General features: G+C 38.0%; 1 protein-coding gene across 4 annotated transcripts in view; it reads left to right on the plus strand.

Moving 5' to 3' along the window:
* The first annotated feature begins 1,251 nt into the window (after positions 1-1,251).
* The window catches only part of SCN3A (sodium voltage-gated channel alpha subunit 3), a 116,881-nt gene continuing 95,005 nt past the window's right edge, over positions 1,252-23,127 (plus strand). For all 4 annotated transcript variants that reach the window (XM_037044551.1, XM_037044553.1, XM_037044550.1 and 1 more), the window contains exons 1-2: positions 1,252-1,455; positions 18,750-18,942. The gene's annotated coding sequence lies outside the window, so the exon portion shown is untranslated. The remainder of the gene's footprint in view (positions 1,456-18,749; positions 18,943-23,127) is intronic.

The following is a 23,127-nucleotide window of genomic DNA, read 5'->3' on the forward strand; positions in this document are numbered from 1 at the left end:
GCCCACACAGAATAGGTGGAGTCTGGGCCCACACTCTGCCTTCCCTAGAGACGTAAATATTCCTGGACTTCGATCAGTCCACATAAGAAGAGAAGAGGAAAGAGAAAAAGCATGTATTGGTTTAGTGTAAACCCCAAATCACTGGGGAAAGCTTCAAGTGGCTCAGCATACCTGAAACTGGCTACATTTATTTTTCTGCCTTTAGGCAACAGAGGGGCTAGAATTTAAAACTAAGTAAAATACATTCCTGGAGCTCATGATTTTAAAATATGGTATCATTTGTATTTGTCTCTCTTCATTATATATCTCCTTGATGACAGATGCTGTGTGTTTTTATATTTGCCTTTTCAAAGCCAATGTAGTTCCTAACGTAAATTAAGTTGCTCCATCAATATGAATTTATTTAATTAATAGTAAACTAATAAATTATAGTTGTTTGCTCTAAAGTACATAGGAAGAATCAAAGGAAGGACAGGTACTTGGATTAGTTGAGAAATGTCTTTTAATAAGCTGATAAAAGTCATTTTCATTTTGATTATGCGCTGTATGCTTCAATGTTCTCATGAACAATATTTTCTTAAGTATTTTTAAAGACATAGATATAATAATATATAACCACTAAATTATGTCATGTAAGATATATTTCACCTGTTCCTTGTGTCAGTACACAGACCCAAATAATCCAGAGATCTAAATTATCTACGCCTCGTGAAGTTTACAATACTTTCTCACATTCAGATATTATTTCTTATAATGTTTTACCGAAAAGCAGCACAAAAGGCCACAGTGCATGTGTATCACACTGTTCTTTTCAGAGTAATTCATCCCATGGCCAGCAATAGTCCTCAGAGCACAAGAGGGATATTGCAAAACTCCACATGTAGGGTGCAAAATAATCAAAAAATTGAATTTTCTAACAGACTTTTTAGTGCTTTGTTTATTGTGGTACTTCATGGGTGGATCAACTTATAAATTTATGAAAATTTTAAAAATGTTAGTGAGGTACAGATAATTGAGTATTCAAGAGTCACACTATACATACTCATATGCAGTAGATAAATTATGATAAAGAATTATCATAAGTAAAGAATTACTTTATGATAAAGAATAAGGGGAGTGGGTTTTTTGTTCAATTTTGTGTGTCTGCCAGTAGATGGCGGTGCCACGTTGGTTTCTGTCAGGTCCCCCCCCCTCCACCCCCAAGGCTGTTTTCTGATAAATGTTGGGTACCATAGAGTGAATCTCAGAACAGGAAGCGGAGGCATAACAGAGAGGATTCTCGAAAGGTCTCTTTGTTTTCTTGTCCACAGAGCAAGCAAAGAAAAAAAACATTGTAATTAATCAGTAAACCTCTGTGGACAAAAATGTGAACAACTGCAAAGGAAGGCACTGCGCTCTAACCATCTTGGATGCGGGCTTTGTTATGCTGTGATCCCTAAGGCTCTGTTTGATCAGGTAAGCTGGCAAAACATGTAATTATCTGCACCCTAGGATCTAGCCACCACTTCGTTTTTCTTATTTTAAAATCATCTTCATGCTGTTGTTTTTAGCCTAATGTTGGTTTGATGTAAATTGCAGAAACCAAAGGCATCATTTGATGTGTAAACTGCTTACTATTCCTTTCTCTCTCAGTAGAAATAGAACCTCTGTGTAGAAATGGTGACTAGGGTACAGAGTAGGCTTTACTGATCTGTGTTTCAGAAGCATGCAGATGTTTACGGCTCATTGTATTCAGAGAAAGTATTTTTTTTGTTACATGGAGCTACCCTAATGGATCTCATGGCTGAACATCTCTATTTAAATGTCCAGTGTGTCCAGTATTTCTAAACCTGAGTGTATAGTGACATTGGAAGTCTCATCCTTGTGCTTTAGTCTTTCACTTAGCAGCTTTGAAGAGGCCTTGAGTATAGGGAGTGATAACAATATAGAGGTGTTTGATTATTTGAAACACATTATCTTGTTTACTAAAATCTATTCTCACTGTTCTCACTGGGGAAGAAGATAACCAATACTAACCATTAAAAAGAGGCTTAACTTTAAAATAATAAAATGATCCCTTTGTGCTTTATAATGGGCAATATCTTTTCTATTTAATATGCTTATTTCTATATTATTTGTCTTTTAATTTATTGACTTAAAAGATATATCTTCTTAATGAATTGTCTCATAAGCTTGACACATTTCTGGTTTTTTTCATGTGTAAATTTAAGAACTGGTTGTTGTAATTATTATTACTATTATTATTAATTAATCAGGAAAGACACTTTAGTCAGAAAGCAATTATTTAGTTAATCTATAATCTACACCTTATGTATTTTGTCTAAAATATTTTATAGCATGACTACAAATGCATCATTTAATTAGCTATCACATACTTAGAGTAAGAAATTATTGGCATAAAATCTATAGGTACTAATTGAAAGAAGGATTTTAAGTATCATACATTTTTTTTGATACAACAGGTGGTGTGGTGTGGCATAGGAGGACAAAGGTAGAGGCATAAGTAATTGCAGGGATTTGCATGGAAAAATTTCATCATGATCACTGCAAGTAGTAAGTGCCCTGTGTGAAATAAAGACCTCTGATTCAACCTGGGTTTCCAGTCAGTACTGATCCAAGGGGCCTAAAAATAGAATGTGAGACTTCTGCTTTAAAAGCAATTGTAATTTTTAATGATATGGTAAAAATACTGATTTCTGACTTAATGTTTTTAGAATGAGTAACAACAATACCACTCCTTAAAAAATACCAAATCGTGGCTGCCTCGGAGAAAAGCCCTGGGTCTTGTGTATTTCAGAACTCCTACCACAGGAGTACAGGATACAAAGAAAACGGGCCCTTTGAAAAGGGTTCCCAGAAATGGATGTTAATTGACTTGTGTGTGTTGTACACACCGTGCTTCTCCACAGGTGACTGAATGTGAGTAACTTTGTTCTGTGTAAACACCAGAGCTGGTCTCTATGGAAATATTTTACATTTATGAATGGATGTTTACATTTTGGCCCTGAATGTTAGCCATTTGGGAGTCAAGTTTCGACAGTCTCTTAGTTTTTTGTTTATGTATACATTCACAATGTAAAGAGGTAATGTATACAAAGTTAGTCACGAAAGGTGCTCTTGGAAAATTTTTAGAAATCAAACTGTTTTGATTAAGTGGGATATCAAATAAGTTTGCATATTTTATTTTTAAGAAGAATCTAATAATGACTTCATTGGTAAAATGAAGAATAATACTGTAATTTATTGGTGTAGTACAGATAAAGAGATTGAATAGTGAGCTGAAAATCTTAGATTTGGGTTCAGGTTCTGCTACTAATTGAGCTCAGAAAAGACACCAAGTATCACTGAAGCCTATTTCCCTTGCCTGTAAAACATGGGTTTAGAATTAAAGATATATAAGGACACCTTTTACTTTCAAAATTCTGTGATTCTGATTTGTGTGGATTTTCACCAATTGATTGCTCAGCTTAACAGTAATCTGGTACACCTTTGACTCTCACTGAGTTTTGTATTACCACTAACGGTGCACGACACACAGGTGTAGAGAAACACGGGGAGTTTTCAAGGTCCTGGGCCTGTTCCTTCTGTGGATCTAACCACCAGGAGGCAACGTGGAGAAGTGGTTTTTAGGAGCAAGGGCTGGCAGATTGAATCCTGGCTCCGCTATTACTTGACCAAGTATTTAAACTTTCTGAGCCTCTATTGCATCATCTATAAAATTGACATGACAGTGCCTATGTTGTAGGATTGTACACATAAAATAATGCCTGTTCAGTGCTTGTTATATATCCTGAGACACGATAAAATGACCCACTGCCATCTGACCCCCACCAAACAGAACAGGTATTATTGTTATTGGTGATGAAGTTATAATACCTTCCACCACAACAGGAAGGCGAGAATGAAACGGCCATGGAATCCTGCAGTGGAAAAGTGAATAATTCTCCACTTGGAAGAGTGCCCTTACTGAATGAACAACAAAATGTGTTCCCTGTAATAAGATCAATTAGTGCTAACAATCTGGACATTTCCTGGAGAATTTATAGGACTCCCATAGTATCTTCTAGAAGACTGTTCTTTTACCCAATGATATACATGGACTCCACTTACATGGGTTTTTTAAAAACAAAATAAGGGCAAGAGCCTTTATTTCACTTGTGTCTTAATAGGGTAGACTTGTTAGGCAAAAGTTTTTTTGTGATGATTTCCAAAGAAAATCTAGATTACCAAGAATGACATTTAAATGTCAAATAATTTCTACTATGATCATCAAATTACAGAGCCTAATCCCCAAAATGACTGCATGTTCTGGTTATGTGATCAACTCACAAACTCTCTGCTGCTTAAATCCTACTAATAGTTCACTAGAAAAGTGGAAAGGCCAATTGTGCCTGATGAAATTGTTGACATGCTGCAAAATTCCTGCTTCCCTCCAAAGGTTTTCTCTGTATGCCGTTTTGTGCTCTTGACAGCTGTGTGCTACTGGGATTTTCAGGAACACCCCAGGCCTCCTAATTCTTCCCTTCAACCACCTTGGGCCTCTTTAAACTGACTCAAGTAACTGCGCTGTCAGTTTCATCTTCTTGGCAGCCAAGATGACTTAATGGGCTCAGGATTAGACAGGTCCGAGATGGCCAGAGTTTGGAAGGAGGGCGCGATAATCTCAGTTAGACAGTGCTCCAGTCGCTTTGCTTGGAATTTGTTGCCAGTTCATTTCCCTGACACAAGGTCACTCCCAGTACTTGTAATTCTTTATTTTTAGGATTGGAGTTAACTGAAAGCCCTCATAAGTGTAAACATATCAAGACAAATGCCTTTTTTCCCACCAAAGAATGAACATGTGACTAGAATGTGAAATTTCTTTACATGGGTAGCTGGGCAGATTACATTTTTCTCATTGTCATTCATGCATTGTGAACTAATGGAATGTTGGAAATTAATGTTTCATTTGTCATCTAAAATATATTATTCAGTTCAGCTTAATATTGATGGATCTTTCACCAGTTTTTTTAAAAACTGTGAGAATGAATTACTCGCCTTTCCCTGAAACATACTTCTGTACTTTTAGGATCTAGTTTTAAATTTACATTCATTTTAATTGCAAATCATCTTTGCTTCCACTTGAATTTTACCCCATAAACAATTCTAATGACAATTCAATATAGAACCTGGCATCTGAACTACTACTTCTTGAGCTAGGCTGCTCTTTGGGATGGTTATAAAATTTGGGAAGGATACAAGTCAGGTGCATCGTTGTTTTGGGCTGCAAGTTCACAAGTTTATATCTGCCATTGGGAAGCTACCTTTTAGTTCAGTTTTACCTGATATTTTCACTCTGGGGTGAAATTAATACAATCTTTGGATACATTTTAAAGGGCTACATTAAGTGTAGGTACACACTTCAGAGCAGAATAGTGTTCATTTTAGTTTCCTTGGTAAAACAGTAATAAATAAATTTTTGCTCTGTTGCTAAGCACAGACACACTTTGTTCTCTGAACTGCCTGACAGGCACCAGTTCTTTGGGTATCTGACGTCTGAATCTACATCTGGACACATAATTTGCCACAGGAGAAGAATTCTTTAATATTTATACCTAAATGCCTGCTCTAGCTTTAGTGTGCCAAATAAGTGACTGATATTAATAGTCTACTTCCTTTCTCCAGAATTTCAAGTGATAAACAGTCTATGAAAAGTATTTTTAAAAGTTTCTGCCCAAGATAAGTAGAGAACAACTGCAAAGTAACTTAGAAGCAGTGTTACAATATTAAATATATGTACTTATGTATTATATATATATATAAATAGATGCACTTATATATGACATATCATATATATAAAATACATATAGTGCCCAAATTCACTGCATACAGACATATGCAAGGTGGTGGTTGTATAAGGGAATTCTCAGGGGTTGTTCTAGTTCAGAGAAATCTTTGAGAGACTGAAGTTATTTCTGTAATAATTCAATTAGGTTTTCATCATTCTGGAGACTGCATAGAGGGAGCCCTTCATGGGACTGAACTCTGTGCTGGAGCAAAGTGAAAGAAATGACGGTCCCTGAATTATTGAACGGTGGTTTAATATTGTTTTATTCAATGAGAGAAGGTCAAATATGGGAAGTCACTCTTTAAATAACTTTGGCCATTTTCTGCCAAGGAGCTCACTTTTGGGAATTTTAATCTCCTAATATTCAGAATATACTTTATTCTTATTTGGGTTATATAGAACATTTTGTCCTTTTCATTTCCCAAGAGCTCGAACTGGAATAATTCATTAAATCTCAGTTATTATTGCTCAGTGACATTGTCTTTTGCACTAGAATGCCAAATATTCTTGTATTGGGTCAACAAGACACATTTTATGGGCTTAAGCCTGTATTAGAGAACCTGTTACCAATTTGTTAATTTCTCTGTCTCCTTGGTATTTTTTGCTTGTGACTTTTTTTTCTTTATACATTATTTTGTTTTACCTGAACCAAGTGCACTGGGCAGTCTCTTTTTGTGGAACTTACATCGTGATTGGAAATGACCTTAATAATAAATTCCCCAGGAAACAAACCCAACTTCCTACACAAGCAAAGCAGATAAGAACAGTGAGTGAAGCCAGTCAGGTTGGGACAAAGGAACTTGACAGTGCATGCCCTTTCAAAGGGGAGGAAGCTCCTTCTTAGGGCCAGAAGATTGTTAAGTCAAACCCTTTCACCAAAGATGTTGAAAATCAGATTTTTTATTACAAATTCCCCCTTTAAACATCATCTATTTCAAGTTATTTACAATACTGGGTACATTCAACAAAACATACCTACAGGCAGAAAACAGCCAGGGGATTTGGGGCCAACTTGTTTTTCTACTGCCAATCCAACCCCTACTTTACCAGTGAAGGAAGAGGAAGAGGAGGGGGCTTGACTGTTTTAGAGGCAGAACCACACAGGTACTCAAGACTTCTCTACTACTCTGGGCTCACCAAACTACCCGCTATTTGTCCATGTGTTTCATTTCAAACCCGTGAATATTCTATGCATGTTTCATTTCCCCACTAATACTTACATCCCCAAGCGTTATCATCATAGTTCTCGTCCCCCACTTTCAATTGCTTTTAATGCTTCCCTTGCCGTGGGTATCTTGTTACTGACACGCTAATTTGTACAGTATGTGATATTCTCACTTCTGCCTTATCCTGAAACTATTGAAATTTGTCTTTAAAGTTTAAATGTTAGAGCAAATGTATCCATTAGCTGTGAAATGGTAAAACTATTACATAGGGCATTTACATGTTATCGAGTCCCATATGCCCTCAAAGTTCCAAAATATCTTTAATCATAGCCAATAATGGTTATAATTCAAGAAAATCCATTCTTAATACTAGTTTTCAACCATTGCATTGGGCTTTACTACCAATTTTATATATTTATACTAAACATTAAATTATTTTATTAGTATTGGAAGAACTGACAAAAGTATAATTCACAATCATATTGATTCTCTTTCACTGACATAAAAACTTGTTAGTATTAGGTAGAAATACAAATCAAATACATGTGCCTAGACTGAGAAATTCTTGGACAGAAAATGGAAAAACAGAAATAAAGCAAAATGAGAAATGTAAAAAATTAGATTTTTAAAACCTCACTAATAAAAATGAAAGGAGGAAATAAGGAATTTAAGGGAAATAGACTTGCAAACATTCTGAGAGAAAAGAGAAAGAGGTAAAACATGACGAGCTTATTCAGAGAGTGGCCCACAGCCCTGGCTGTACAATGGAATCGTTTGCAAAGCTAAAAAAAGAGCAATGTTTGGCTCCACTGTGCACCAATTGAATTAGACTCTCTGGAGCTGACTTGGGTATCACTGTTTGTTTAAAAGCTCTGCAAGTATAGTTCAAATATGCAGCCAGGTTTGAGAACCAGTTGACTAGAAGAAGACAGAGAAAATTAAGAGGGGCTAATGGAAGCTTAACTAGAGAGGTGAAAATAAGCTGAGAAATGACTTTCCAAATAGTTTCTAAATGCAAATTAGTGAGCCCAGGTTAGGTAAAGAGGCTGTGCAAACAAAAAAATAACAAATGCATCCGTGTCCTTTTCTCTCTTGCTTGAACAAGCTGGTATTTATTCTATATGTGTAAGCAGTCTTATATTTCAAATTGTTAATTTCCTACCCTTAACTCTATTTGAAAGTTGGCTCAGCTGCTAGTTATGGTATATTTTGCAAACTAACAATACAAACAATTGTGCACACTCATAAATAAGCATCCATGAACTTCAATTGGTAAAATCAGAGACATGGCCTTTTTTTATTCTGTACTTTATGAATTGCTCCTTTGAAAATTATCTTAAATAATCAAGTAAGAGTGTCTATTGAAAGATAATCTTTGAATGTCTGGGTCATCCAGCTGAAAACAAAACATTGATTTCTAATTTTCAAAACGGCAATTGTGGCAGATTTAGAGAAGAGGCAGATGTGTAAACCAACCCATTTTTTAAACCAGAATGCATTTAAAATTTATTTTTAGAAAGTGAGATTCCTGAGAGAGAAATGAATTAATCTAATAACTAAATGGAATTAATAATGAATTGCATTTTGTAAAAGGAATTCCATTACTAAGGTGAGTCAGCTTTTTCTACTCTTTAAGGAGACATTCGCTGGGTTATCACCCCAGTTGCATTTCCATGTTGGTTCCCTCAGTCTTTTCCACAGCAGGGGGTTCATACAGTGGAGGCCTTTAAAAAATAATCCTCTTTGTCCTTCAGAGCAGATTATATCCCAAAGTCTTTCCTCTAGAGAAGCATTGTTTAATATTTCTGCACAACTATGCTTTATTCAGGACCTCTACCAGTCAGTCAACCTGGTCAGTAGAATTATTACTATGTAGAGAAGGTATGTTAAATCTCAAGATGAAATGAAATATTGAGGTTTTGAATCAGGAGGTTGGTACATCTGTGGCAAATGTAAGGAATTGCATTCCTGTGTTCGCTGGTGGATTTACAATAGCTGTCCGTGAAACAGTGCTTCAGTCCTCAAAACTTAAAATTACATCTTACCTTTATACACAAAGAACTTAGGTGGTCGGTCTGAAAATATAAATAACAAACTGGTAAAATGTTAATAAGAATGCTTTTTGACATTCTTTTCACAAGGGAAGGAATGTCTTTTGAAGAAGGGTCACCTTAAATTATTCAATCTGTACAGATGGCAAAAATTTATTGTTGAAACAACCATTCCCTCCACCAACATGGGGACAACTGGGAGAATTATCTTCATTCTTTGGGAAAAAGCTTTCCAACTTGTTATTCAGAGCCATTTAGTACATTTTGGAAAGGGAAAGGGTAATGCTTAGGACTAAATAAAAAGTGGCAGAGCCCATCCAAATCGTGATGCAGATCTCTATGTAAATTAACACAATATTTAAGATCCACCGCCAAGGCCACAATAATGGCCTTTCTCTTACACATCTGTTACACGTGTTGTTTACTTGGTGTCTTAAAAGTATCCCAACTCACTGTAAGACACATTTCTTTAACATATCCACTAAGCGCAGTATAGTGGTGCCACCTGTCAGACCACAGTCTGTGAGACTAAATTAATCACAAAATAACACACTTGCTTCCACCAGTCCATATCTTTCAGAAGCTAAATTTGAGGAATTGTATACACGACAAAACATTTTCTACTTATTTTCTTAATTTCTTCCTTAATAAAAAAAAAAGGTGAAGGCTAAATATTTAAGACAAAAAGGGGAACTTGATGAGGGAACAACTTTGTACTTTCCAATTTATTTTTTGTTAACCTAGAACTACTCTAAAAATAAAGTCTATTAATTTTTTAAATGCTGGGGCACTTAAAGAATGAGTGGGACTAATGCCTCATTTTTGTAGAGGCAATTTTATCAAAGTCCTGAATTATCCATGTCCTTGAGAAGACAGTTTAGGTGGCACACCTGGAACGCTGTAGGAATCCCACAAATTCCAGCTTTTTTTTCCCCCTAGCATCTTTTCCCTTCAGCTCTTCTCACGTTTCTCCTAGTGATCGCTGCCCTGTCTACCAGGGTCTTATTTGCTAGATCCTCTACACTGGGAAGGGCCAAGATAGACAAGCACCAGTCTGGTCTCTCTGTAGCAGTTTAGTTGCTGCAGTCCCTGTCTGAGGAAAAAATTACATTATATAATTTTCTTTTACCTGTAGCATTCTGACCCTCCTTCAGCCTCAAAAGAATTGAGCACTGAACCGCATCCCTCCTGCCCTGACGCGGAGAGGGCTTACCCTTTGCATTTTTGCTGCAGTAAGTGGCACGATCAACCCCGATATCTGGGCAAAGCACGTGGGCCCTTGTTTGATTTCAGTGCCAACAATGTGCTCAGTGGCTGAAGGACAAATACAGATTCTCTGGGTACTGAATTCAGATCCCAGAAAATATATTTTCATGCATTCTTTACTTCCAAAGGCCCTATTTTGGGGGGATTTGACCAAGTGACTTATCATTTCAAATACTACAATTTCATGAAGAAATCATGTATCAGCATTGAGTATCTAGAGTCAGAAAGAAATCGAGGAATAGTTCTTTTCAGCCACCAGTGTTCCAGCTATGCTTTACTCAAGGCATTCATAATATTGACTCATCGAAAAACATAGTTTAAATTTAACACTAGCAAGCCCCTAGTGTACAAAATAGTCTGGATATGAAGACACCCTCTCAGTTACATGATTAGTCAGAATTCAGTGACTCTTGTTCAGAGTATAAGGCTGTTGCTTTGCCCTCAGGTAATCCCCTCCCAGGAGGGACAAATGTTGGAGTCTACCCAGAAGAACATCCTCGACTTTGGACAGTGAACTAGAGCTTTAGAGATAAAGGACACACTCACTACAAGGGAACTAGTTGGTTTCTCTCATCTCCCTTCTTTTTATACAAGTGTGGCCAGTGAACCCCAAAGGTGTTGAGTGTTCAAAATATCATAGTAAGTGACAGCAAAGACAAATCTAAAATACAGGTTATCTGAAGTGCAAGTTCCATTCCTTTTCTTCTATTTTATTCCCTCTCTTCCTTATCTTTTCTTTTTAAATTTAATTTTTAATTCTTTATTATATCTCTTCCATTACCATTTAGTCCCCATAGACCCCCTACCCACAGCAATCACCCCTCTATTGTCCATGTCCATGAGTCCTTTCTCCTATTTTTTTTTAAGATTTTTTATTTATTTATCTTTAGAGGGGAAGGAGAGAGGGAGAGAAACATCAATGTATGGTTGCCTTTCGTGCATCCCCTGCTGGGAGTTGGCCTGCAGGGAACCAGCCTGCAACCCAGGCATGTGCCCTGACTGGGAATCGAACCGCGATCCTCTGGTTCGCAGGCTCGCGCTCAATCCACTGAGCTATGCCAGCCAGGGCTCCCTTTCTCCTATTTTTTTCAATCCTTCCACCACCAAACCTCTCCCACCCAGCAGTCATCCTGCTCCCCATCTATGAGTCTGTCCCCATTTTCCTTGTTAGTTCAGTTTGTTTGTTAGATTCAGCATATGAGTGAAATCACATAGTATTTGTCTTTCTGTGACTGGCTTATTTCACTTAGCATAATGTTCTCCATCCATACAGTTGCAAAGGCTAAATTTTTTTACAGCCAAGTAGAATTCCTTGTGTAAATGTCCCACACTTGTTTTATCTACTCATCTATTAATGGACACTTGGGCTGCTTCCATATTGTGGTGATTGAAAATAATGCTGCAATGAACATAGAAATACTTACTGTATTTTTCAGACTATAACATGAACTTCCTCCACCCCAAATTTGGAAGAAATAATGATTGTCAATGCTGCCATTAAGTTCTATTTACATTTACATTGGTGAAATATTATGTTATTTATTGTATTAAATATTTTACCACATTTTTGCTTCAATTTTTTTTCCTATTTTTCTCCTCTAAAACCTAAGTGTGTCTTATGGTCTGAAAAATATAGCATGTTCTTTCAAATTAGTGCTTTGGGTTCCTTCAGATATATTCCCAGAAGTGGGACTGCTAGGTCAAAAGGAAGATTCATTTTTATTATGTTGAGGTGCTTTCCACAGTGGTTACACCAATCTGCATTCCCACCAACAGAGCAAAAATGTTCCCCTTTCTCCACATCCTCACCAGCACTTTTTGTTTGTTGATTTATTGATGATAGCCATTCTGAGAGGTGTGAGATGATATCTCATTGTAGTTTTAGTTTGCATTTTCTGATGATTAATGATGTTGAGCATCTTTTCATATGTCTATTGGCCATTTGCATGTCCTCCTTGGTGAAATGTCTGTTCAAGTCCTTCTCCCATTTTTAATTGCTTTGGACTTTTTGGTTTTGAGTATTATAAGTACTTTATAAATTTTGGATATTAACCCCTTATCACATGTATCAATCAATATGTTCTCTCATTCTGTGAATTGTCTTTTTATTTTGTTGATCATTTGTTTGCTGTGCAAAAACTTAAAAACTTGTTTCTAAAAAGATGGGGCAGGGAATGCTTTTTTATGTTACACTGTCTCCACCTATGCTGATTGCACAGCACTATAACCATCTATTCGTGGTGTGTGCTTGGTAGAGTACGCCCTTGAGGTGTCTGTGTTCTGGCTAAAAAGAATTACGTAACATCTGAACTTCAGCCCCGCCTGAATCAACCTGTGTTTCAGTTGCAGTTACCACTAGTGCTGATCTGAAGGCAGTGATTGATTACAGCCTCTCTGCTCCAGGCAAGATAAAACCCAATCCTCAGTATTTTAAACCTCAAAGAAGTGAAGGAAACATGTGACATAAGCACCATCTTGAAATAATGCAAGTTGCACCTCAAGATCCAAGTTCTAAAGTTCCCTCAGGTTGCCAATTGAAAAAGGCAATCAGCTCAACACCCGGTTGTGAACACAGTGTGCTGTCATTTTGATTACAGTCAGTAAACAGTCTGTGGTTGCCTGGAAAGAAACTGCCTAAAGCACACGGCACCAGCAAGCAGGAGAAACGCAGCTGAGGGCAACTCAGAGGGCCATTATGGCTGAAGCAAAGCTGGTATTACGGTGGGAATGCAGATCAAGGATTGATTATTGGTCTGAGGATGCTGCCTGCTGTCTGTTAGTCATGATGCCAATTCATTTCAAACTAGAAAGCTCCCTATAGATCTGTAGTATTCAGAGTTAGGTGTGGCTTCTGCTACACAAATACATGTGCACAGGCGTACATGCACACAGATGTTTTCTTATGGACAAAGTAGCTTTTTTGCTATAGAGTTTCTTGCTCCAAAATCCAGTTACTTAAGGACAAAAACAACTCTCTGATCAATTAAAACTGAGAAATTATCAATTTAGAGAGAGCTGCTTTCTCTTTTAGAGAATCTCAGAACAGCGGATTGCCCCTTGCTTTAATTCATGCGTTTGTGGATGGTCTTGATCACTCGGAGGAGGGTGGAGGGGTAGGGGGAAAGTATCTATTCAAAAGAAATACAAGGAGACCAACATAAGTACCTGAAATTTGCTAGATGCTAACTTAAAAAGAGACAAAAGAAACAAGTAACATTAATGCTATATTTTATTTAAGCCAGCATGTCCAAAGTATAATCATTTCAAAATTTGGCCCTAACAACATTTTAAGTGCTCAACTACTCCTTGTTAACCAGTGGCTACCACACTGAACAGGGCATCTGTAGAATTAATTTTAAGTAGTTGTATTCAACAGATATCTGATAATGTCTGACTTACTACAAAGCTTATATTCTACCCAGGGAAGACAGAAAATAAATAATAAACATTATGAATAATTATGCTATATAACACATAATAAGGTGATAGTGCTATGGAAACAATAATGTGGGGTAAGAAATCGGAGAGGAAGCACAGTAAGTCTCTTTGAGAAAGTAAATTTTCACCGGGACTCGAAGGAGTTGACAGAGTTTGGCATTCAGCTATCAAGAGGAAGAGTGTTCCTGAGGGAAGGAACAGCGTATGTGTGCTTGGCAGGTGCAGAGAACAGCAAGAAGACAATCTGGCTAGAGAGGACTGAGAGAGGCGGAGAGCAGGGAAAGATGACTGTAGCTAGGTAACTGGAGGGCCATATTATAAGGCTTTACAGTACAGGTAACTAGAAGAATCTGAGTAGTTTCTGGGCTTCTGAGCAGAAAAATAACATGGTTTGATTTCTGTTTTCCCCAAATCACTCTGACTGCTGCATAAAAATAGGCCATATGGGAGTCAGGCTGACAGGGAGATCATTAAGAAGATATCATGGCTTTCTGTGAAATACTGCCATAAATCACTTCAAGCTTCCAGGTTTGGAGGGATTATACCATTGGATGTTATATGAATGAACAAATGAGGCAGGAGAAACTATGACTATTATCTTTGAGAAATCATAAAAATGAGAGCAGTATGGCTAGCACATATGTTTCTAACTTCAGAAAGACTTTAATTCCAGATTCTATAAGCCAGCCATTGTGAAACTGTGATTCCTGGGCTGGTGGCATCAGCAGACGCTACGTTTGTTAGAAATGCAAACTCTGGGGGCTCGCACACAGCTACAGAATCGGCAATTCTGGCGTGGGCCGGCAAATCATGTTTAACTAAGAGTCCTCCAGTGATTATGGGCTTCTGAGTTCAAGTTTTAATATTTCTATTCATTATAAAGTTCAGTATAGACCTTGAGGGAAAAAATGGTCTATTTATTTATAAGAAGAATCTATTCATGCTTAAGAACAAATAAATCTTTTAAATCACACTTAGAGAATTTGGACTTTGTTATATCCCACATCTTTATGTCAAAGCCGGTATAAAGTGGTTCATTTTTTAAAAATCCATACACAGTAGGAAGTTGAAGACAAAGAAATGTAAAAAATGTAGATGATAAAACTGTTGAAGACTGTGGATTAATGAAGTTATTTTTTTAGGATGTGCATTTAGCTCTGAGCCTCTACCTTGGGTGAAACATTTTTAGAGTAAAGGCAAGAATGAATTCTATACAACCAACGGAAAGAAATCCCAGATTTTGCATTAATGTGGCCACCATGAAGCCTCCTGATGGTCATTTTGCTCCAGGAGAATGTCTAAAGCACTAAGAGAAGTGGATGGATGCTTCACTTACCAGACAAGTGTTTAGTGTTTCACTGCATACTACTCTTGATGGTTTAGCCATTTGAAGTTATCTTCTTGATAAGCACCTCAACGCAGATGAGCAGCTGGTGGGAAACCTAGATGAGCAGCTGGTGGGGTAGGGCTATTTCAGACGTTGAAGCACCGGCCAGCCTTCCACTAAGAGGGAAGGCTGCCCGTTCTGCACGGAGCAGCCCAGCCAGGGACCTGCGGGGGAGCCAGGGAGGTTCTCAGCGGGCAGCTGCGGCTCTGTTTCAGCCCCTGCACAGACAGCAGAGCCCTCAGAGTTTTATAGCCCAATTAGTCCATGGCAGAAATGGTTTAATCTGGAAATTTCCGAAGCAGGTGCATCATGTTGCCAGCATAAAAGAAGATAAAATGAATTGAAAGCAAAAAGATAGCATAAATGGCCCAAATTAGTTAAAGGTTAAACTATAGAGGCCACATGATGGCTAAAAACAATGGAGCTATAGCAAGACAAAAAATTTTAAAAGCATGGGGGCTAGGAGATTTAAAGGATAAATGACTTGTTAGGATAAACTAAATAACACAAAATATAAACAACTAAATTCATCTCCAAAAAATCAATTGTTGATATTAGTGTAAAGTTAGTAATATCAATAATAAAAACGAAAATGCATGAAGAAAAATAAAATTAAAACCACCTTGTCCAAGGTTTTTCCTACTCTTTTTCGGAGCAGTGTCTGTCATGCTCTCTGAGCTCTCACTTCCTCATTTGTGGCACGAGCTTCCCCTTAATTTCTAAAATGCTGAAATTCTATTAAGGCAATATCAAAGGCAGACTATTCGTTTTGTGGGGAATCTCCAATTCCAACCCTTATATTAGATAATCGGAAAGTAAAGTTACTGAACTATCTTGTCTCATCCCCTTCTCAGTGGGATTTACTGAATTTAGCTAATTTTAGCCATCAGTAAGAGACTTATTTGATTAGGCCTTGTATGGCTTTTTTTGTAAAATTAAATTAAAGAAATCTGTGAAGCAATGGTACAGAGTCCCCTTATGCTCTGTCCTAGGAAAAGTTTCTTTAGTTTAGGTCTTGAAGAAAGTTTGTCCTTTCATATACTGCCTTTCGCAATTTTTTTCCTTCTAAAATGGAACAAGATAAAACCCTTGTCATCCCCATGTGCTCCTGCTCTTCCTTCCTGACTGGGGACATGGGAGCTGCAGTGCAGCCTTGACTGTGGAAGCAGCCCTTTCGGATTCCTGGGAGGCCACTGCTCTTCTCCTGCGCAGTCTTTTGAAAGGGTGATGCATGGGCTGCCGCACCAGATTCACTTAGGGGGCTTGTCTAACATGCAGATTCCCCAACTAACTTTTTCAGAATCTCCAGAGAGCGAACCCCCCAAAATCTGATTCTTTAACAAATAGCCCAGGTGACGTTCAGAACTGCTTTAAAGAATCCTGATTGTTGCCCTGACTAGGATAGCTCAGTGGACTGAGCACAGGCCTGTGAAGCAAAGGGTCGCCGGTTCGATTCCCAGTCAGGGCACATGCCTGGGTTGCAGGCCAGGTCCCCAGTAGGGGACACACGAGAAGCAACCACACATTGATGTTTCTCTCCCACTCTTTCTCCTTCCCATCCCCTCTCTCTAAAAGTAAGTAAGTAAATAAATAAATAAATCCTGATTGTTTCTAAACTCAGGTAGTACAACTTTATATTACAGTTAATTTGTAAGCCATGGTCTGCTTTTAAAGATGAGTGAGGGAGAGGTATTATTGAGATATAATGCGTCTTGAAGGATGAGGCCTAAATTGCAGCATGAGGACATATGCAGAAATCACAGCTACCTCTCATGGATTCTTGAAATTGGAAAAAAATCCCTGGCATTTGGAGCCCAGGCAGTGAGATGTCTTTTTCTGATCCGTGAATCAGTGATTTTCAGTGGGAAAGGAGAAGAGTGAGAATGCAAGCACATCAGAACCTTCTGGGATGCTCTCTCCAAACCCACTCTCCTGCTCCACCTTATCTTCTTAGCGCCTGTTTAATATTCAGCCTTCCTTCCCTCACCCCCTTCCACGTCCCCTCAGACATTCTGGAGATACCTCTAAATTGACGTTTTGGTAATTTAACATTAGGCTCATTACATATGTCAGGCAGGATAACAAGCTATTTAAAACCCAGTTAGTTGTTTGCTGTGAAGGGAATGGAAGTAACATTTATTAAGATTGTAAAGAGGAAACTAACATTTATTGGAAGGCTATAAAATTATTTCATAACAATGCTTTAAGCTCTGATGGGTAGGTCTATTCGGTGGATATTATTAGTAACACTCTCACTTTATGGAAAAGAATAATAACTGTAACAGTATTATTATTATGATCATATCATTGCTCCTACCTCTAATACTATCAGCCTCCAGCTTTTAAAGAAAATCTACTTTACACCAGTTAGTGCACAAGTGACTTCGTGTCTCTGTGTGTGTAATCTCATTTCATTCTAACGCCAACCTTGTTTCACTGGGTGGTATAATCCCCATTAATAGATGAGAAATGAAAGGTTAGACTGGTTAGGTAACATGTTCAATGTCATGCAGCTAGTGAATGGGCAAAGCCAGATCTGTGTTACTATGATGTGTGAAAGGTGGGGGAGGAAATACAGGGACAGATCATAAAGACACTGGTACCCTTTGCTAAAGTGACTATAAATCACTGAGATCCACTGACAGATTTGTAATAATGGTAGGATAAATGTTTTAGAAAAATCACTCTGATGATAGAGTCAAGAAAAGATTGGTGGCTTAGGAGTGAGTTTTCATCAAGAGTCAAAGATTTTTTTAAAGTATGTATACAATGAAAAAGTGAGATTTAATGTGTTTTTGTCATAGTAAATTATAAAAGGAGATTTATTGATGAGAATCCGTGACCAGTTAAGCTATGGGAATTGTATAAGTGAATTAAAATAAATATTGTTTTAAACATCAATTGCTGATTTTAAAATTACGCATATTATTTTTTTAAATAATTGTCAGTTTAACTGGGCTAAGCCACTGCTCATGGTTATAGCTGACTGGAGTATAACATCAGATATTTGTGCTTACGTTAATGTTATGCCTTAGCTTAGTATGCTGGTTTTTCACATCTGCTTGTCTCAAACTTACTCTTAGAAGCCACTGAATAAAGTTTATTTGTCTTATCTTAGTCATACTGTCAAATAGGGTTTTAGATAGAGAGGAAAACGAGCTGAAAAGGAACAAAATACTGACCCACAACACCAGTTTAACCACATACTCCACTGGTCTGCTTCTTCGGTCTTTCTGGCATTTGAAGAAAAGCAGCAAAAGGGAAGTAAACAGGGGAGAAGGAGGGAGGAAGTAGGAGGTGATGAACAGGAAGATACTCTGGAGCTCCAGCGTGCCTTCAGGACGGGTCACTGATTCACGGCTGCCAAAGGAGAAAGGAGAGCCCCACCCCAACCCAGCATCCTGGCAGTGGTTCCTGGCCCCATCCTTCCTCAAACACACCAGGGCACCCTGCCTACGAGAGCGAAACCACCTGCTCTGCATCAGTCCTGTTTTCTCGCTCTAGGGCTCTGTTTAAACAAAGTATGAAAGCCCAGAGCAAGAGCCAGAGCACCCACTTCAGTCCAAATGCCCAAGATGCTGGACTAACTTGACCTGTGTTCCCTTTCTACACAGATCATGGACCAAGAGAGCTGACACCAAGCCACGTCAGAGTTCACCAGGGATGAGATTTCTGTCGAGGACTGGTGGCAGAGTGGCTTACCGGCATAAAAATACAGTCTCTTCTAGGGATAGCATAAGAACAAATGAGATAATTCCCAGAAGTGGCCTGGAGATTTTCCGGAAACAGGTGATGTGGCTACCTAAGGTACCTAAATTACTAGGGGGTATAAATCTGTGCTTATGGAAAGTAAGTTAAAATTTCTGTTAGCTAACAAGGACAGTTATATCAGGACAAAGAGAAGACAGGGCAGTGGTTTCCTCCCTCCTGGCTGCTTTCTTCCTCCAAAAAGACAGACATAGATGGAGACAGGGCAGAGATGACCTGGGAAATGAATGATGTAAGAGAGAAAAATCTAGCTTTTTATTTACTTTTATTTTAAGAAATATATTCATCTCGTGTATTTAGTAAATACGCCAGGATTGTACTTACTTAAAGTTTATATTTACGTGGCAACTGGATCCATAGCTCACCATTTTCCATGGGGTGAAAATATCCAAATACGTGGTTAGCAAGTGGTTGTAAGCTGGCCCTCGACTGGCCAAGTGTTTGAACTGACCAAGAAATATTTATCTGTTTGGTGTGTCAGCCGCTATCAACTAGAAAAGCTGTCTAAAACTGTTTTAGCTCAGAAAAAATGTTCATTGAACATAACAAGCAGCACAGAGGCTGTTTGGGTCCAAGATCTGAGTGATCCTTCAAGAGCCCAGGGGTAGACCTGTGATCTGCCACCCTCGGTGTGTCAGCTGTGCCCCCAGAACGCCATCCCTTCTGACTGTAAGTTGACCAGAGTAGTGCCATGTATCATATCCTGATGCAACGAGGTCCAGAGGACAGAGAATTCTATCTCCTTGGTCTGTTTCTTAGGAGTGAAGGACCCTTTTACAAACACCCACTTGGTGGACTTCTCACCTTTTCTTGACCAGCATGGTCCAGAGGTCTCTTCCTTAACTGAGGATTAGCAGGAGGCTCAGAGGGGAGGAGGTAACTGGAGTGGAATGGATGTTGGGGAGTTGAAGAGGCACTTTCAGTTTGGAAACAAACAAGAGAAAAATGCAGGAGCTAATAAAACCAATGCTGCCGATTTGTCTGTTACAATGTTGGCTTAATTGTTGTCATTAGTTCACAGCTGTCTCTCTGAGTTATAGCTGTCTGGTAAGAACAGAGTCACGGGGAACTTCATCTTGTAGCAGCTAATATATTTCTGAGATGAAAATTTTTCTGAAGACAGAGATGAACTCATACTTTCATACAGCTGTTTTTTTTCCAGGGGCAAGAGATTGAGTTCAGGTAAAGAAAGGGAGACATAGATTCTCTTATTAAACAATTAGCAAGTCAATAAATAATACTTAGGTGTGGACAGTCCTATGTTTTGCTAATAGGAAAAGAATGATGGTGGAGAAAAGCTGGATTTCAGTTGTATTTGGCCATGGCATAATGATGGCCCTGCTGTACTTACCTCCTCAGTAGGTTTATTCAGGACAAGAGTGATGCCGAATTCTTTGACACCACATTGACAACAAGAAGTATACAACACAGAAGAAACTAGCCTGGGCTTTTAATTTACCTCTAAATAACTCCAAAGTGCTTACTACACATGTGAACATGTATCTGTTAAATGTGGAGTTTATTTTAATGATTGATTCATTCCTGTTTTATCTTCTACATTAAAACAAAGGTGAGGACTATCTTGCTATATTTCTTAGGTTGTACAACACCACTCTGAACATTGGGTTCTCTACGTAGTAACCTCTAAATAAAGTAGCTGAATTATACTAACTCCATTTTAGAAAACATAAACTAAAAATTTCATTTTGTAGTCTTGGGGACAAGACTATTTCCTGAACCAACTGTGTTCAAATCCTGGTTCCTTGATTTATGCGTTGTTACCTGATTAAGTTATCTAATCTAATCAGGTAACAAATCAGATAACCTAATCAGGTAACCTGCCGTTGTGTTTTTGACCTGTAAAATGAGAATAATAATAATATTAACTTCGTAAGATTAAAAGGGTAATTAAATAAATTGATATGCATAAATCACATGACAGAGCACCTGATACATGGTAATCATTCAGCAGTGTTATCTATTATTATTTAATCCTCAAAGCCACGTAATTAGATGGGTAGACCAACCAGGTATTATTTCAAAATTCCTTTGAATTATGTAAAGTAATATTGAGCTGTGCTCTGGAGAGTGTTCAGTGGTTATCATTATGCTGATTGCTCTCTGTATGCCCTCGATAATACAGTGCACTCTTGGTCACAGGTGCTGCTGAGACTGCATCAGTCAGGTAAATACTAATACCTGACAATCATTAACCCACGGTAAAAATTCCTTTGGAAAAAATTAAAACATTTCTTCGATATGAGGATAATTAATTGGTCCATCCTCTTTAGATTATGTCTTTCGTATACTGATCTCTTCTGATGATAAGCAGGAGACACAGCCCCCTTGCTCAGCAGTGGACCTGGTCTTTTCCTGACAACTCATTTTCTCATCAAGTGTGAGAAAAAACGCTGTGGGTTTTTTTCCTGATTGTTCAAATTGTATGACACAAAGCAACTTTTTATCTTTGAAGATGGCAAATTTACAGCCACTGACATTACTCTGTTTCCATGGCAATAGACCAAATCTAATTGATTTTTGTCTGTAACGTAATCATCAAAACTGCTACAGAGAGAGAGAGAGAGAGAGAGAGAGAGAGAGAGAGAGAGAGACTATTTTACTAAAGGTTACTAATAGGTTATAGACCAATACAATGTGCCAAACTGTGATTCTGGAAAAGTCAGCAAGATGTGAACTCACAGGCTATGTGACTAATGAAAACAAACAAACAAAAAAAAAACGAAAAAGAAAGAAAGAAAAATTCTGTCTTTGCCTCAGTAATGCCACAGCATATCCCAAATGTTTACTATACCATTTTTTCAGATTCTAATTCATTAACAAATATTGTTTCATATAGTTTCAGAAGCTATGTTAGTACATTAGCGTACAGACAGGTGATCCTGGAAAATTGAATTGAACTATATAAATCTGTTTTTCTGCAGTCATTTACATACAGCTTAGATCTCTACAATAGTAAGACCCAAGAGAAAAATGTCAAATACAATAGAAAAAGTTAGTCAAGTATAGAATGTGTAGAAAATGCTTTGCCTCAGAATAACAATTCGTATTTGTCAACAGACATTGCAGCAAAGATTACTTAGTTTCTTTGCACCTGTACCTCATTTACTTTAAAGGCAGGGAGTTGGACTAATCATCATACTCGAAGTATGCCTTTTAATTAGCATCTCAGAAATCCCTTCTTTGTAACTGCTCTAACTTCATTGTCTAATATTCTCTGGGTCCCCTCTCCTTAGAAATTGGTAGTCACAAGAGTCCTGTCTCTTCATCTTTCCAATTTTTTCCTAGACAATGTAATGCATGTTCTTAGCTTCAGTTTCAACCATTGATTTTTTAATCAATATTTCCCCAGACCAGATGGCTTTTCTGAGTCTCAGGCCCATATTTTAATTACATACCAGTCCCAGTTGTCTCACAGGCATCTCAATCTAAATAAATACCAAACAGAATTTATTATCATGACCTACGAACCTCCACTTATCTGTTGGGCTAATAACAACTTGCGGCTTAAACCAGAAATCTGGGAAAGAGCTTAATCCCATAACTCTTCCTTCTCCCCTCCCAACACCCATATCAAGTCATCTCAAAACCTCAGTGATTTTCTCTCTTCTATTTGTGCCTTGAAAACAGTCCCCTGCCCAGGGTTTCTTCACTCCCTGACTTATTGATGACCTACTATCTTCTAGGTGCTGTGCTCCCCCTCTAGGCGCATTTCGTCATTACCTCTATGAAGTATGTGCTAACAATATATCCAGATAATGTGCAGATAGGTAACCTAAAGATTATAAAGAATAAAAGCAATTGCCCATGGTCACACTGCTAGAAGGTAGCAGAATCAGGGCTTGAATGCAGTTCTTGACTGCTAAGGCTATATGCTCTTGAATAGTACATCTCTTGGTCAAAATTTCTTCCCCTTTGCTCTTGACTGTGGTGTCTATTATTTAATTCTAGAGCAGCTGTACTCGAAGGGTGGTTTGCAGACAACTTGGTGAGTTCCTGAATCCCCTATGGGGGAGACCACAAGCTCTAAATTCTTTTCTTAATAATACGAGGACAGCATTTGCCTTTTCCCACTGCCATGGCATTTGTACTGATGCTGCAGAAGTTGTGAGGGTAAAACTGCTAAGGACTTAACAGAACTCAAGGCAACAGCCTCAGTCTTGAGGAGTAGCTCTTGTTTCCTCTACCACACACTTTAAGGAAGAA

This window comes from Sturnira hondurensis, unplaced genomic scaffold (genome assembly GCF_014824575.4).
Source record: "Sturnira hondurensis isolate 20B ecotype Veracruz unplaced genomic scaffold, ASM1482457v3 Scaffold0004136, whole genome shotgun sequence".
NCBI lineage: Eukaryota > Metazoa > Chordata > Mammalia > Chiroptera > Phyllostomidae > Sturnira > Sturnira hondurensis.